The following is a 17645-nucleotide window of genomic DNA, read 5'->3' on the forward strand; positions in this document are numbered from 1 at the left end:
TAAGTCTGTCTGTCTGCCCTGCAGCTGCAAAGTAAAAAAGTCGCAGACAGCTTTTACACCCTCTGTGTTTGAAGTTTAAAGAGCCATAAAAAGAATTATGCATGAGGGCAGGCAATTCTCACTTGTAATGCTTGCCTTTAAAAAGGCCATCTGTATTTACCAACTTGTGCTCAGGTATCCAAGAAGCACAAGAAATAGCACATTAAATGCGGAGGGCAGGCTCTATTTACTGTTCAGAACTTTTAATATAACGGAATACATCCAATGCTTGAAGTTCTATTTAATTCCACCACTCTACGTCTCCAAATGAGCCGATTCAACCAAGGGAGGATATATATAGTGTGTGAAAAAAAAAGTTACATCATTTGTGTCACGTGTAGTTCACGATGTTCATTCAAGATTTAACGCGACTGCTCGGGAAACGGCCAAGTAACTCGCACGAATAACATAAATGCCGAGTACCGTGGGAACTCTTTATCTACTGCCGTTATATCGTGCGAGACTCGTGCTGGACCACGACCTCTTCACTCTGGTGACATCTTGCGTCAACTCGCCCCGTGAAAAGGGGGTTTGAGTAATGCAAGATTTAGTTTGAGTGACTACAGCCAATTTGGGAAAGAAATATGTGACAATCTTTATGCTTTTCATTTGGCTTCAGTGCGTGGCCATGTGTGTGCGCCTTCTCATGGGTTTGCGCTGTCTCATAACATTACCCTACATATTGATAGCATTCTGCATTTAGACTACCAAATGGTCTGTGACATGCCTGGGAGTGTTTTAATGCTTTCAACTGAGTTGCAAAGACTCTCATTCAGTGATGAGACTTATAATCATTGCCTGAATGTCATGATGATCCATTATATTTTTGGCTAAATAGGTCATTGGCAAACTAGAATACCTCACGTCTCAAACAACAATGGAGAAGCTGTGGTGAAGGGGCCAACTAAAACTGTATCATTGTAAATTGGCCCTAGTGTGTGTAGGATAGTGTCAGTGTGTGGGGATCGCTGGTCGGCGCGGATATGATGGGCCAATGGGCCTATTTCCAAGCTGTATCTCAATAGACAATAGGTGCAGGAGAAGGCCATTCGGCCCTTCGAGCCATTCAATGTGATCTAAACTAAACTAAACTAAACTAGTAGAAGAAATGGTAACATACGTTGGGAAATGATTTGAGGGCAGTGAGAACAAAGTGTTGATCACCGTGGCTCCATTTTAAAGAAGAATAAGGTCTTGCTGTTGGATGAGGGCTGTCAACCTTCCCGGTAAACCATCTGAGTGCCTTTAGGGACCCTTTCCCACCTTGTCACTTTGGAGGCTGGCGATAGAATCCAATGAAGCAATGTTGTAAAATTAAATTACGTTTTTCTCAGAGAGAAACAAGAAGAGATCTAATTTTCACTATCTTCCAAAGCCAGCGCAGTTTATCACGGGCGAGATCTAGTCTATCAGCATTGCCACACCAGCTGTCAGCCAGCCTACACAGTTGGAATGTCAGCTGTACACACCAACTTTCCAAGTGTGGTTCAGCAGCAACAAACGCTGTAAAAGGTAGTCGCTGCCTCACAGCGCCAGAGACCCGGGTTCGATCCTGACTACGGGCGCTGTCTGTACGGAGTTTGTACGTTCTCCCCGTGACCCGCGTCTGAAGAAGGTCTCGACCCAAAACGTTGCCTATTTCCTTCGCTCCATAGATGCTGCCTCACCCGCTGAGTTTCTCCAGCATTTTTGTCTACCTGTAAAAGGTAGATTATTTGACTGGTGAGGCAATTTTTTTTAAGGTACACAAAATTGCTGGGGAAACTCAGCGGGTGCAGCAGCATCTATGGAGCGAAGGAAATAGGCGACGTTTCAGGGCCGAAACCCTTCTTCAGACACAATTTTTTTTTGTGTGTTCAAAGTTGAGGGATTTTAATAGAACATAGAATTGTACAGCAGAGGAATAGGCCCTTCAGCCTGCAGTCTTAACGCTGACCAGGAGGCCAAGGGCCTTGTTTGGAGCCTTTAGTTTAGGTTAGTTTGGAGATACAGCACGGAAACAGGCCCTTTCGACCCACCGGGTCCGTGCCGACCAGCGATCCCCCTCACATTAACACCATCCTACACCAACTAGGGACAATTTCTACATTTATACCAAGCCGATTAGTCTACAAACCTGTGGGAGGAAACCGAAGATCTCGGAGAGAAAACCCACGCAGGTGACGGGGATAACGTACAAACTCTGTACAGACAGCACCCGTAGTTAGGATCGAAAACCCGGGTCTCCAGCGCTGCATTCGCTGTGAGGCAGCAACTCTACCGCTGTGGTCCGATGGTGCCCCGGTTCTCAGGTATTCTCAGGCTTGAAGGGCCAAATGCCTATTCCTGTTCCTATTTTCTCATGTTTTTATCGTAATCTCCCAGAGCCTACCATTTTAAGCGAAAAAATCAAAACATTAATCAGCCAGCATCAGAAGTCTCCAATACTCAAAGCAAAAATATAATATGAATATAAAGTAATGCCCAAATTCAAATGGCCAGAAATGGCCACGGTGGCACAGCGGTAGAGTGCTGCCTTACAGCGCCGGAGACCCGAGTTCGATCCTGGCCACGGGTGCTGTCTGTACCGAGTTTGTACGTTCTCCCCGTGACCTGCGTGGGTTTTCTCTGAGTTCTTCAGTTTCCTCCCACACTCCAAAGACGTACAGATATGTAGGTTAATTGGTTTGGTGAATGTGTAAAATTGTCCCTCGTGTGTGTAGGATGCGGGGAGCGTTGGGCGGTGCGGACTCGGTGGGCCGAAGGGCCTGTTTCCGCGCCGTATCTCTAAATTAAACTGAAAGATAGACAATGGTATAATAATGAGTAGGAAGGACCTGCAGATGCTGGTTTGAAACCAAAGATAGACACAAAAAGCCGGAGTATCTCAGCGGGTCAGGGAGCATCTCTGGAGAAAAGGAATAGGTGGCGTTTCGGGTCGAAACACTTCCTCTGGAGTCTGAGGGTCTCGACCCGAAACGTCACCTATTCCTTCGCTCCATAGATGCTGCCTCACCCGCTGAGTTTCTCATTTTTGTCTACCTTTAGCTTCTGAACCAGTAACATCTCCTGTGCAACACAGGGCTGCAGGGTGGCGTGGCGGTAGAGTTGCTGCCTTACAGCGCCGGAGACCTGGGTTCGATCCTCACCACGGGTGCTGTCTGAACGGAGTTTGTACATTCTCCCCGTGACCCGCATTGGTTTTCTCTGGGTGCTCTGGTTACCTCCCACACTCCAAAGACTTACAGGTTTGTAGGTTAATTGCCTTGGTATAAATTGTAAATTGTCCCCAGTGTGTGTAGGACAGTGTTAGTGGTGTGGATATTACTGGTCGACACGGACTCGGTGGGCCGAAGGGCCTCTTCCCGCGCCGTATATCTCTAAAATAAACTTAAATAACTAAACACTTCCACAGAATCAGTAATAGTGACCGTGACACTATGTTGAATACCTCACTTCTAATGACCTTGCAGCAGTGGCTGGTTGACTGTTATCGGTTCTGTGAAATTGCTGTTCTAAAGCATAAAGCCCACAGCCTGTCAAGCTCCACAGTCAAATTGAAAATGAACAAAGCCTCGGTTTAAAAAAAAAACTCCACAATGTGAAGAGATGCAGCATCACCACACAGAAACAGGCCATTGCAGCGTTTGTCTATCCCAATACGTATCGCCATGTTTTATCCACTTCCTTTCTTTCCAGCCCCTTGGAACAAGAATGCTGACTCATGAAAATTTATGGCACAGATCTCCCTTTGCCCACAATGTCATAGAGTCATGGAGTCATAGAGTGATACAGTGTGGAAACGGGCCCTGCGGCCCAACTTGGCCACACCGGCCAACAATGTCTCCACTATACTAGTCCCACCTGCCTGCGTTCGGTCCATATCCCTCCAAATGGCTGATTGCGGATGATCAGCCATGATCACATTGAATGGCGGTGCTGGCTTGAAGGACCTACTCCTGCACCTATTGTCGATTGTCTGCACTGACCAGCGGATCCCTCACACTAACACTACCCTACGCACACTAAGGTCAATTTACACTTATATCAAGCCAATTAACCTACAAACCTGTACGTCTTTGGAGCGTGGGAGGAAAGCGGGGATCTTGGAGGAGACCCACGCGGTCACGGGGAGAACGTACAAACTCCGCACAGACAGCAAGGGGGTGAAAAGAGAATGAAAATATCTGCAGAGTTTACCAGTAAGAGAAGGTCCAGAGCTTAAAGCGAGCATGTTATGGAACAGAAAAACAGCTCGTCTTAATTGAAACCAACTGCTGGAGATAACAGCATCATTTGTAAGGACTTGAAATGATGAATAAATTGCAACACAAAATCATCCTTCACAGCCTAAAGGGATATAGACCCTGTGTGAGTTGTATTCCTATTTTGCATCAGAACTTTTTATTATCATCTGAAGATATGGCAAAGATGAAAAGATATCGATCTTAACATAGCATAAAAAAAACAAGCAGTCACAACATGACCCGATGATGGTTGTGTTGGAAGGAACTGCAGATGCTGGGTTAAAACCGAAGATAGACACAAAAAGTCAAAAAGAGAAGGAATAGGTGACGTTTCGGGTCGAGACCCTTCTTCTGAAGAACCTCGTCTGAAGAAGTGTCTCGACCCGAAACGTCACCCATTCCTTCTCTCCAGAGATGCTGCCTGTTACTCCAGATACTGAGTTACTCCAGCTTTTTGTGTCTCTCTTCGATGATGGTTGTATTATATACAAGGTTACAAGTGGATGCAGAGAGAATGTTTCCACCAGTGGGTGAATCTCAGGCCAAAGTTCACATCCTCAGAATTAAAGGACATTCCTTTAGGAAGATGAGGAGGAATTTATTTAGTCAGAGCGTGGCGAATTTGTGGAATTCATTGCCACAGAAGGCTGTGGAGGCCAAGTCAATGGGTTTATTTAAGGCAGAGATTCTTGATTAGTACAGGTGTCAGGGGTTATGGGGAGAAGGCAGGAGAATGGGGTTAAGAGGGAGAGATAAATCAGCCTTGATTGAATGGCGTAGTAGTATTGATGGGCCAAATGGCCTATTTCTGCTGGTATCACTTATGACCATATGAGCAAATCCAGCGGCAAGAATATTGATTTCTCTAATTTCGAATAGCCCTTGCATTCCGTCTCTTCTCGTCCCCCCCCCCCCCCCCCCCCCCCCCCCCACCTCCCCTGAGTTTGTCCTGCTAGTTTCACTCTCTGTATCCATTCATTGTCACCTCTTCCCCAGCCAACAATGGACCATTGTGGGCTCCACCTTTCCTGGGTCACCGGTACCAGCTCTGATTTGTTCTGTATCTTTCCATGCCGCTAGTTTCCCTCTCCCCTGACTCTCAGTCTGAAGAAGGGTCCAGATTTGAAACGTCACCCATTCCCTCTCTCCAGAGATGCTGCCTGTCCCGCTGAGTTGCTCCAGCATTTTGCATCTATCTTCAGATTATTTCATTGATTCTTTCCGTTAAAGCAAATTGATTTGTGGAGACGATGCCATATCCCAATCAAAAAAATGTTTTGTTACCATCTTGAAAGAACTCTTGGATAAAAACATAATTTTGACTTTGCTCAATCTACTTGTGTCCTTGGGCAAGACACTTCACCCACCTTTGCCTGTGTGTGAATGTGTGTGAGTGATTGGTGGTGGTCGGAGGGGCCGTAGGCGCAGATTGGCAGCCACGCTTCCGTCAGTCTGCCCCAGGGCAGCTGTGGCTACAGAAGTAGCTCACCACCACCGAGTGTGACTGAGGAGTGAATGACTAATGCGATGTAAAGGGCCTTGAGTATTAGAAAGGCGCTATATAAATCCCATCCATTATTCATTATTATTACTGTCCAAATGTAACTTTGCACTTTTAAGGGCCTGTCCCACTTGGCGAATGTTTTGGCGGCTGCCGTCCTCATTGATTGACGTATCAGGTAACCGAAAAATACGCGGCGTGATGAGGTATTGGCGCGGCGTGATGACGTATTGACGCGCGGTGTTTTTTCAATCGCCGCAACATTTTATTTGTCGCCGCTGGATTTTGAAATGTTCAATATCTTTTGGCGACCCTGATGTGGTGCCTGCAACATCGCCATGTGGGACAGGCCCTTTAAGCTTTCACAATTTTAATAACACAATCACACAATCTAAATAATGAACAATAAGCTTTCTGTTTCAAACTTGTGCAATCCCCACTGCTTACTTTACTCATTTGCCCAATTACATTTTTAACGGATTAGTCCCTGAAAAATTCAAAGGAACAAGAAACAAATTTGTTGGAGGAGTGACAACATGGAGAAGAAGCACTTGCAACATATTCAACGACAATAATTTGCATATACATGGTTCTTTTAATGCAGTAACATGTTCCAAAAGACTTCACAAGAGCATTACTGCTCAGAAATTGAGTAAGCCATTTAATATACAGCTTCATATTTTTGGTCTGCAGATAAAGTCATAGAATCATAGGGTGGTACAGTGTGGAAACGGGCCCCTCTGCCCAACTTGCCCACACCGGTCAACATGTCCCAGCTACATTAGTCCCACCTGCCTGCGTTTGGCCCATATACCTCCAAACCTGTCCTATCCATGTGCCTGTCTAACTTTTTCTTAAATGTTGGGATAGTCCCAGCCTCAACTTCCTCATCTGGCAGCTTGTTCCATACACCCACCACCCTTTGTGTGAAAAAGCTACCCCTCTCTGATTCCTGGTAATTATTTTCCTCTTCGCCTAAAATCCATGCCCTCTGGTTATCGATTCCTCTACTCTGGGCAAGAGACTCTGCGTCTACCAGACCTATTACTCTCACAATTTTGTACACCTCTATAAGATCACCACTCATTCTCCTGCGCTTCAAGGAATATAATCCCAGCCTGTTATCCTCTCCCTATAGCTCAGACCCTCTAGTCCTGGCAACATCCTCGTAAATCTTCTCTGCGCCCTTTAAAACTTAACATCTTTCCTATAACATGGTGCCCAGAGTTCAGGATTGAAGGCAGGTCTCTGGTGCTGTAAGGCAGCAACTGTACCGCCACAGTGCTGCCTGAATTGTGGTCTCCCCTGAGTATTAAAGTATCTTTACATTGTGTGCTGCTGCAAGAATTTCATTCTTCTCTTTCGGGACATACGATAATCAAACACTCTGAACTCTTGATTCTCCTGAAGGGCTTATTAAAGGGTTGTTGGTCTCATTCCACCTTCTAGCCATTAGAAGGACGAAGGAACTGCTGAAGTCCTGACTGGATAACACGCAGCAAAAAAGTCATAAGATCTGAAGTAGTGATAGGAGTAAAATTAGGCCATTCGGCCCATCAAGTCTACTCCACCATTCAATCCGCCATTCAAAAAGCATTTCACTGTACCTTGGCGCATGTGACAATAATAAGCTAAACGCCACAAGATTTACCTATCTTGGCAGCATGTTCACAGTAAATGGAGATGCAGAGTTCGACATCAACTCCCGAATTGGTAAAGCTGCATCAGCCTTCAGACGAATGCAACCAATATGGTCTAGTGGCGGGATATCCAAGATGCTAAAAGCCCTCTATGCCAGTGAGACATGGAAAATCAATGTGAAGATGAAAAATGCATTCCAACAACGCTGTTTGAGGAAGATCCTGAAGACTAGCTACAGAGACCACATCTCTGTAGCTAGGAGGAGATCTACCGGGAAACTGCAACAAAGCCTCTCAGCCAGGACATAGAGGGACGCAGGATGAAATCTGCAGGACGTGTACTCAGAATGTCACCAGAACGTGCACCTAAGATACCAATGACATGGCAACCTGACGGAAGAGGAAAAAGAGGCCGACCAAAACTCACACGGAGGCGAACATTCCAGAAGGATTTGGAAGCCCGGGACGCTAACCTATTGAGGGTGGAAGACGTCGCACATGACCGAACAGAATGGTGAAAGCTTGCTGCCCAATGCACTCAGGGTGTTTTTGTTGTGTGGGAGGAACTAAGTCTACTCACCATCCACTGTGTGAAAAGATGCACCTAGGGTTCCTATTAAATCCTTCCCCTCTCGCCTTAACCCCATGCCCTCCTGTTCTTGATTCCTTTACCAAGGCGTAAAGATACTCTGCGTTCACACTCTTGATTCCCGTCACGATTATTCTATACACATCTCTCAGATCATCCTCAGCCTCTTGCATATCAAGGACTAAAGTCCCAGCTTTCTCCAACCTGTGCCCATAGCTCAGGCCCTGATATCTGGGTCACTGTCCAATTTTGTTTGATAACATATTAACACCAGGTTCACATATGATGAGCGTTTGTCGGCACTGGGCCTGCACTCGCTGGAGTTTAGAAGAACGCGGGGGGGGACCTCATTGAAACTTACCGAATAGTGAGTGGATGTGGAGAGGATGTTTCCACTATTGGGAGAGTCTACGACTAGAGGTCACAGCCTCACAATTAAAGGACTTTCCCTTCAGGAAGGAAATGAGGAGGATTTTCTTTAGTCAGTGGCGGTGAACCTGTGGAATTCATTGCCACAGAAGGATGTGGGGGCAGTGTCAGTGGATATTTTTAAGGCAGAGATAGATCCTCCTCTCCAGAGATGCTGCCTGTCCCGCTGAGTTACTCCAGCTTTTTGTGTCTATCTTCGGTTTAAACCAGCATCTGCAGGTCCTTCTTGTACCGAGATAGAGTCTTGATAGTACGGGTATCAGGGGTTATGGGGAGAAGGCAGGAGAATGGGGTTAGGAGGGAGAGATAGATCAGCCATGATTGAATGGTGGAGTAGACTTGATGGGCCGAATGGTCTAAATCTGCTCCTATCACTTCTGACCGACCTTATGTCCTGTGAAGCACTTTAGGATGTTTAACTGTATTAAAGTGCAGAGAACATGAGCCTCGCTGATCAACCAAGAAGCTTCATGGTAGGAGGGGGGATGAAACATTGAATTTCCAGTGATTCCATGCTCATTGATCCTCATCTATTCTTTCCTTCACAAAACCAGGAAAGGAGGCCTCAGATTGATACAGCTTTCATCTCAACGCATTAAGAAACTATTTTTTTTCACCACTTGCGTTACGTGTGCAAGTGAAGTAGAGTAGCATGGCGTTTGTTTCCGCTGTTCCAGGTGTGGACTTTATATATCGCCGAGACCAAGCGCAGGCCTGGCGATTGTATCGCTGAACACCTCCACTCAGTCCGCCTAAACCTACCTGATCTCCTGGTTGCCAAGCACTTTAACTCCCCCTCCCATTCCCATACTGACCTTTCTGTCCTGGGCCTCCTCCACTGTCAGAGTGAGGCCCAGCGCAAATTGGAGGAACAGCACCTCATATTTCGCTTGGGCAGCTTACACCCCAGCAGTATAACACTGATATCTCTAATTTCAAGTAACTCCTGCATTCTCTCTCTCTCTCCATCCCTCTCCCTTCCCAGTTCCCCGACTAGTTCCACTGTCCTCCTGATTACATATTACTGAGTGTATGCCTCGTTCTCACCTTCTCCTCAGCTAACAATGTACCAATCTACATTTTCTTGATCATCGTCCCCTTTGATCTGTGTTTTCACACCTTACTCTTCCATGTCTCTATGTCTCCCTCTCCCCTGACGCTCAGTCTGAAGAAGCAAATCGCCCCGAAACGTCACCCATTCCTTCTCTCCAGAGATGCTGCCTGTCCCGCTGAGTTACTCCAGCATTTTGTGCCTAAATTCGAGGCAAACTTCATGTCAAACTAGTCCTAGTAAATATACGAAGCTGCAACTTCAAACTCATCAGACAATGCATAATCCATTTCTCATACAACTGTTTCTTCCTACTTGCTGCTAAAAATAAATCAAGTGAATAAACTATGAGTCCATGAAATGTTATTATAATTGCATATTTAGTGACTTCTGAGAGGTTGATTGGCTTCTGTGAATTTTAAATTGTCCCTAGTGTATGTAGGATCGGTCTGAAGGCCAGACCTCGACCCGAAACATCACCTTTTCATGTTCTCCAGGAAGACTGCCAGACCTTCTGAGTTACTCCATCACTTTGCATCTATTTCTTTTAAACTTATGGCTGTGAAGATGCGCTCGAATCAAGAGCAAAGTGTTAATTTCACCAAATCAATGACACTGCCATTCAGACTGCACTAGAATTTCTAAGGCACGGTGGCACAGCGGTAGAGTTGCTGCCTTATAGCGCTTGCAGCGCCAGAGGCCCGGGTTCGATCCCGACTACGGGTGCTGTCTGTACTTCTAAGAATAATGGGTTCGCCATTTAGAACAGAGATGAGGAAACACTTTTTTACACAGAGAGTTGTCAGTCTGTGGAACTCTCTGCCTCAGAGGGCGGTTCTCTGGATACTTTCAAGAGAGAACTAGGTAGGGTTCTTAAAAATAGCGGAGTCAGAGGATATGGGGAGAAGGCAGGAACGGGGAACTGATTGGGGATGATCAGCCATGATCACATTGAATGACAGTGCTGGATCGAAGGGCCGAATGGCCTACTCCTGCACCTGTTGTCTATTGTCTATTGTTCTCCCCGTCACTGCGTAGGTTTTTCTGAGATCTTCGGTTTCCTCCCACACTCCAGAGATGTACAGGTTTGTAAATTAATTGGCGTGGTGTATGTGTACACTGTCCCTAGTTAATAGTTAATAGTGTTAATGTGTGGGGTTTCGGGTCGGTGCGGACTCGGTGGGCTGAAGGGCCTGTTTCCGCGCCGTATCTCTAAACTAAACTAAACTAAGCGCATTTTAGTCTTAACCGTTAAATCTACGGTAACCCATCAGCACCATTACTGACAGGTAGCGCAATAATAAAATGCATTATCTGCTTGAAAAACATTTTTGCGCATTTTAGGAAACCAGGCCATTCAAAATAACATTGAATTACCTTCAGATCTATCATTTATATTCAGCACCTTCACAATAAACTCACCACGGCTGCCGACATCTCAGTGCATTGAAAAGCCATCAAAGAACCTGCCTAACACAGAATTGGATGTCATTTACGCTCATATGAGCAGATTTATAGAAACATTTTTGTGATCATGGAACGAGTCAACAACATTTCATGAACTGGGCGCATAAATCAGCGGAGGCTGTTTAAGTTAAAAAAAAAAAGAAGTCTCCTTAAGCTCCTGTGACCACAGCTCTGAGAAACTGCTGGGTGTAAAGAACTACATAAAAATATAATGTTTAATAGGGTGCTCTTGCAAATTCGGCAGCCATCCCAGCTAGTGAATACCATTCAACCTTTAACAAGGCGAAATGCCAACATTTACCCAGGATTTATCATGCGTTCAATTAAAAAGAAGACTATCAAGTTCACTGAAGCATCTTAATGCAGAAGACTGCCATTTCAAACACAAACATTATTGGCATATTTCTTCAAAGGAAATAAAAACCATTTCAGTCCAGTGCTTGCACACCTGGGGATGCTTGTACACATATGAATCAATTTAACTGGAATGTGTTTCCATGCACATGATTGAAAGTAATTTCTTGAGCAAATTAATCTCCACAATTTCAACGCGGTGAGAATTAGTATTAGGCCATTCGGCCCATCAAGTCTACTCCACCATTCAATCATGGCTGATCTATCTCTCCCTCCTAACCCCATTCTCCTGCCTTCTCCCCATAACCACGAGGAATACGAGGCTTGGACACGTTAGAGGCAGGAAACATGTTCCCGATGTTGGGGGAGTCCAGAACCAGAGGCCACAGTTTAAGAATAAGGGAGTAAGCCATTTAGAACGGAGAGGAGGAAACACTTTTTCTCACAGAGAGTGGTGAGTCTGTGGAATTCTCTGCCTCAGAGGTGGAGGCAGGTTCTCTGGTTGCTTTCAAGAGAGAGCTAGATAGGGCTCTTAAAAATAGCGGAGTCAGGGGATATGGGGAGAAGGCAGGAACGGGGTACTGATTGAGGAAGATCAGCCATGATCATATTGAATGGCGGTGCTGGCTCGAAGGGCTGAATGGCCTACTCCTGCACCTATTGTCTATTGTCTATTGAATAACAATAAATTATCAAATTAATTAATTGATTAAGAAAGGAATAATAAGCGAAATAAACGATAAAGAAAACATAAGTAAGATAGTATGTGCAGCGGTTTCTTTCAATACTTGAGGGCAGGAATGAGTGGGTTAACATATGATGAGCATTTGACTGCACTGGGCCTGTAATCGCTGGAGTTTAGAAGAATGAGGGGGGACCTCATTGAAACGTGCAGAATAGTGAAAGGCTTAGATCGAGTGGATGTGGAGAGGATGTTTCCGCGAATGGGAGAATCTAGAAATAGAGGTCGTAGCCTCAGATTAAAGAACGTGCTTTTCGGAAGGAGATGAGGAGAAATGTCTTTAGTCAGAGGGCGGTGAATCTGTGGAATTCTTTGCCACAGACGGCTGTGAAGGCCAAGTCAGTGGATATTTTTAAGGCAGAATTTTTGATTAGTACGGGTGTCCGTGGTAAATGCCAACATTTACCCAGGATTTATCATGCGTTCAATTAAAAAGAAGACTATCAAGTTCACTGAGGCATCTTAATGCAGAAGACTGCCATTTCAAACACAAACATTATTGGCATATTTCTTCAATGAAAATAAAAATCATTTCAGTCCAGTGCTTGCACACCTGGGGATGCTTGTACACATATGAATCAATTTAACTGGAATGTGTTTCCATGCACATGATGGAAAGTAATTTCTTGAGCAAATTAATCTCCACAAATTCAACGCGGTGCGAATGAGTATTTGAAAAACACTCAATCGTTCACGAAAGCGGCCAACAAAACTAATTCATTGCCCACGTGGGAAGATGATCTCTCTCATGCTGCCAGTAAGTCAAAGCTAAATCTATCAGATTGTAAAGATTTCACGCTGGCTTCTTCTAAACACCGGGCAGCAATGAAATGGCTAAAGTGGTTTACGCATAAGCCAAGAAGAATCACGTACACGTTACGATCTCTTACATGCCCTGCAAAAGATTCGTCCCAATTCCAGCTCGGCGTTCCAGAGAGAGAGAGAAATTGGCTCAATTTTTCAGTTTTCAGTTTGGTTTATTGTCACGTGTACCGGAGTGAAAAGCTTTTGTTGCGTGCTAACCAGTCAGCGGAAAGACAATACACGATTACAATCGAACCGTTTACAGCGTATAGATCCAAGTTAAGGGAATAACATTTAGTGCAAGGTCCAGCCAGCAAAGTTCGATCAAGGATAGTCCGGGTGTCACCAAAGAGGTAGATAGTAGTTCAGCACTGCTCTCTAGTTGTGGTAGGATGATCCAGTTGCCTGATAACAGCTGTAAAGAAACTGTCCCTGAATCTGGAGGTGTGCGTTGCACATGTTGAAGGGATATCATTGTATTGGTGACTTACTATAACATGTATTGATAAAAAATATTAAATATCACGTAGCTTTCTCTACATTTATAGTATTGTCCGCTCTATACACTCATTGTGTTTAGTTTAGTTCTGTTTAGTTTAGAGATACAGCGCGGAAACAGGCCCCTCGGCCCACCAAGTCCCCGGCGTCCAGCTCTCCCCCTATGCTAGCACTATCCTACACACACCAGGGACAATTTACAATCTTTATCAAAGCCAATTAGCCTACAAACTTGTACGTCTTTGGACTGTGGAAGGAAACAGGAGCATCCGGGGAAAACCCATGCAGTCACGGGGAGAACGTACAAACTCCGTACAGACAGCAGCCGTAGTCAGGATCGAACCCGGGTCTCTGGCGCTGTGGGACAGTAACTTTACCGCTGTGTAACCGTGCCGGCCCTTGTCAGAATCAAGTCTACTCCGCCATTCAATCGTGGCTGATCTATCTCTCCCTCCTAAGCCCATTCTCCTGCCTTCTCCCCATAACCCCTGACACCCATACTAATCAAGAATCTATCTATCTCTGCCTTAATAATATCTATTGCCTTGGCCTCCACAGCCTTCTGTGGCAATGAATTCCACAGATTCAACACACTCTGACTAAAGAAATTCCACCTCATCTCCTTCCTACAGGAATGTCCTTTTACGCTAAGGCTATGACCTCTGTTCCTTGACTCTCCCACAAGTGGAAACATCCTCTCCTCATCCACTCTATCCAAGCCTTTCACTATTCGGTAAGTTTCAACGAGGTTCCCCCTCATCCTTCCAAACTTCAGCGATGAGAACTGAAACATGGGAAAAATGGCAGTCAATTTGAACAATAGACAATAGACAATAGGTGCAGGAGTAGGCCATTCGGCCCTTCGAGCCAGCACCGCCATTCAATGTGATCATGGCTGCTCATTCACAATCAATACCCTGTTCCTGCCTTCTCCCCATATCCCCTGACTCCGTTATCTTTAAGAGCTCTACCTAACTCTCTCTTGAAAACATCCAGTGAACCAGCCTCCACTACCCTCTGAGGCAGAGAATTTCCACAACTCTGTGTGAAAAAGTTTTTCCTCGTCTCCGTTCTAAATGGCTTACCCCTTTTCCTTAAACTGTGTCCCCTGGTTCTGGACTCCCCCAACATCGGGAACACGTTTCCTGCCTCTAGCGTGTCCAAACCCTTAATAATCTTAAGGGTTCAGTCTGAAGAAGGGTTTCGGCCCGAAACGTTACCTATTTCCTTCGCTCCATAGATGCTGCTGCACCCGCTGAGTTTCTCCAGCATTTTTGTGTTTCTTACATGTTTCAATAAGATATCCTCTCATCCTAAATTCCAGAGTAAACAAGCCCATGGTATGCGCACAGAAATATCAATGGCCATACGACGTATTAATAAAATAGTATCTACCAACACAGGATAAAATCATACCCCTAGCCTTATCAGACTGCTGCCTGCCTTGTTTGTCTCCAACTTAGGGAGTAGAAAGAGCAACAGTACAATGTCCACAAGAGGAATTTCACCTCGACATCTCAGACATTGCAGCATTGAATACTGCACTGGGAGTATTAGATGAATGTTAATTCATCACAATCCAAGTTATTATACCAGCAGGAGCAGATGACAATTCGAGGCAGATAAAACTACAAGTCAAATAGGTTTTAATTGGATCTGTCAGGTAGCTGTGACCACAGAAGGCCACCTGTCCCCAGGTAAACCTTGTCTGAAGATCAGTTAAAAAAAGGTCTTATTCACTCAACCTTATATAACAGTTACATCACCAGAAAATACAAGCCTTTATCTTTCCCAGCATCAATCAGTCGTTTTGCTTTCTGTTGGATTTAAGAGCTCTATCTAACTCTCTCTTGAAAGCATCCATTTTCCTGGTCCCTTTCAGCTTGACATTGTGGTGAAATTCATTACAAGAGCTATTAAGTTGAACAGGCAAAAGAAAAAGATAGACACAAAGCACTGGAGTAACTCGGTGGGTCAGGCAGCATCTCTGGAGGAAAAGGATGGGTGACGTTTCGGTAGGGTTGCCATCTTTGTCAGTCCCAAATAAGGGACAAAAGGTCACAATACGGGACAAATTCCCGACGGCAATTCGTTGACCGACTCGGCCGTGGCTGGGTGAATGATGAGTTGGGCCCGGGTGCTGGTTTGCACACAAAGCCCAGCCGGCGGGCCAGCTGAGGAGTTTTGGCCCGGGCCGCACGACGTCGCGCGCAAAGTCCGGCGCCCCATCCAACTCATGAACCGATGATCGGCCATGAGAAAGAGGGGTGGTGGCGGTGTCGGCGGTAAGCGAAGGTCTGAAGGTCGGACAGCTGGCCGGGCTGCCGACCGACGGGGCCACGGGCGAGGCGCTGCTGCTGCTGCTGCACTCCATGGGCTGCACTACGTTGGGACGGGTGAGGCGGGGCCGGACGCGGCGCTCCGACCCGACAGTCCCCTCGACCCGAGTAGTAGCAGTCAAATACGGGACAAGGGCGGTCCCGTACGGGACAAACCAATTTAGCCCAAAATACGGGATGTCCCGGCTAATACGGGACAGTTGGCAACCCCACGTTTCGGGTCAGACCCATCACAAGGTCAGAAGTAATAGGAACAGAATTTGGCCATTCGGCCCATCAACTCTACTCCGCCATTCAATCGTGGCAGATCTACCTCTCCCTTCTAATCCCATTCTCCCCGTAACCCCTGACACCCATACATGTGATAATGAAAGCCAGCATCAAGGCCCACTGTTTAGCAAGCATATCACAACGCGCCTTGAATCCTTCCTCAAAACTCCATCGGTCACCGTTTGTTTTGCCGAAACATTTTGCTGGTCCCTTTCAGCTTGAAGTGTAAATGTGGCTAAATAAGGAGTTGGCCACAGATAGACATTAACAAACAAAAACAGTGCCAACTGGATTAACTGTGACAGCCACTCGAACCTAAGATAAGATGCTGGAGTAACTCAGCGGGTCAGGCAGTTGAACCCCCAACTGTTCAAAATGATACTGCGAGAAATATCTAGGAAAAAATAATATAATATGCCATCCTAAACATAAATAGCTCCTACAAGCCTCATGATTCTAAACTCCTCTATAAGATCATCTCTCAGCCTCCTGCCCGCCAAGGAATGAAGTCATTGCCTGCCTAGCCTCGCCCTAAAGGGCCTGTCCCACTTGGGCATCATTTGCGCGTCACGCAGGTGGCGCACGAGGATTATGAGAACCCCCAAATCCTGGGGCGCCGCCCGCTACCGTGCGTCACCACCACGCGCCATGCGCGCGTCACGTGTCGTGCGTCGTGACGCGAAAACTATGTCGTGTAAATGACTCGCAAATGACGCCCAGGTGGGACAGGCCCTTAATGCTCAGGCTTCTCGTATCTTGGCTGTGTCCTCGTAAATCTTCTCTGCATTCTTAAATGCTTTGGGATTTTTACTAGATTAAAGGTGCTGCACCATAAGATTTGTTGTAGTATATTTATCATAGTGTCAGCTAGACCATACACTTAATTCAAATTATTATTATGCATGAAAAAGATACTGGGACCACTGTGCATTTTTGGTGTCCTGTGATGGTGTTGCTGGATTTTCTCTTTGTGTGGCTGCTGTCCTTGAGTTAGGTTTAGTTTACTTTAGTTTAGAGATACCAGCGCAGAAACAAGCCCTTCGGCCCATCGAGCCCGTGCCGACCGACCACCGATCCCCACACGTTAACACTGTCCTGCACGCACTAGGGACAACTTACATTTACACCAAGCCAATTCACTGTCAAAACTGTATGTCTTTGGAGCGTGGGAGGAAACCGAAGATCTCGGAGAAAACCCACGCAAGTCACGGGGGGATCGAGCAAACTCCGTACGGAATAAGTGTTCGGCATGGACTTGTAGGGCCGAGATGGCCTGTTTCCGTGCTGTAATTGTTATATGGTTATATGGTTATATGGACGCCTTTTTCTCACAGAGAGTGGTGAGTCTGTGGAAATTCTCTGCCTCAGAGGGCGGTGGAGGCGGGTTCTCTGGATGCTTTCAAGAGAGAGCTAGATAGCGCTCTTGAAAATAGCGGAGTCAGGGGATATGGGGAGAAGGCAGGAACGGGGTACTGATTGGGGATGAACAGCCATGATCATTATGAATGGCGGTGCTGGCTCGAAGGGCCGAATGTCCTAATCCTGCACCCATTGTCTATTGTGTATTGTCTATGCAATCATGGCTAATCTATCTCTCCCTCCTAAGCCCCATTCTCCTGCCAATGACTTGGCCTCCACAGCCTTCATTGGCAATGAATTCCACAGATTCAACACCCTCTGACTAAACACACATGTG

The 17645-nt window shown here is 45.9% G+C and overlaps 1 protein-coding gene across 19 annotated transcripts in view; it reads right to left on the reverse strand.

Moving 5' to 3' along the window:
* nrxn3 (neurexin 3) overlaps nt 1-17645 on the reverse strand; it is a 1403890-nt gene that overhangs the window by 1122467 nt on the left and 263778 nt on the right. The window lies entirely within an intron of this gene.

This window comes from Amblyraja radiata, chromosome 9, assembly GCF_010909765.2.
Source record: "Amblyraja radiata isolate CabotCenter1 chromosome 9, sAmbRad1.1.pri, whole genome shotgun sequence".
NCBI classification, from domain to species: Eukaryota; Metazoa; Chordata; class Chondrichthyes; order Rajiformes; family Rajidae; genus Amblyraja; species Amblyraja radiata.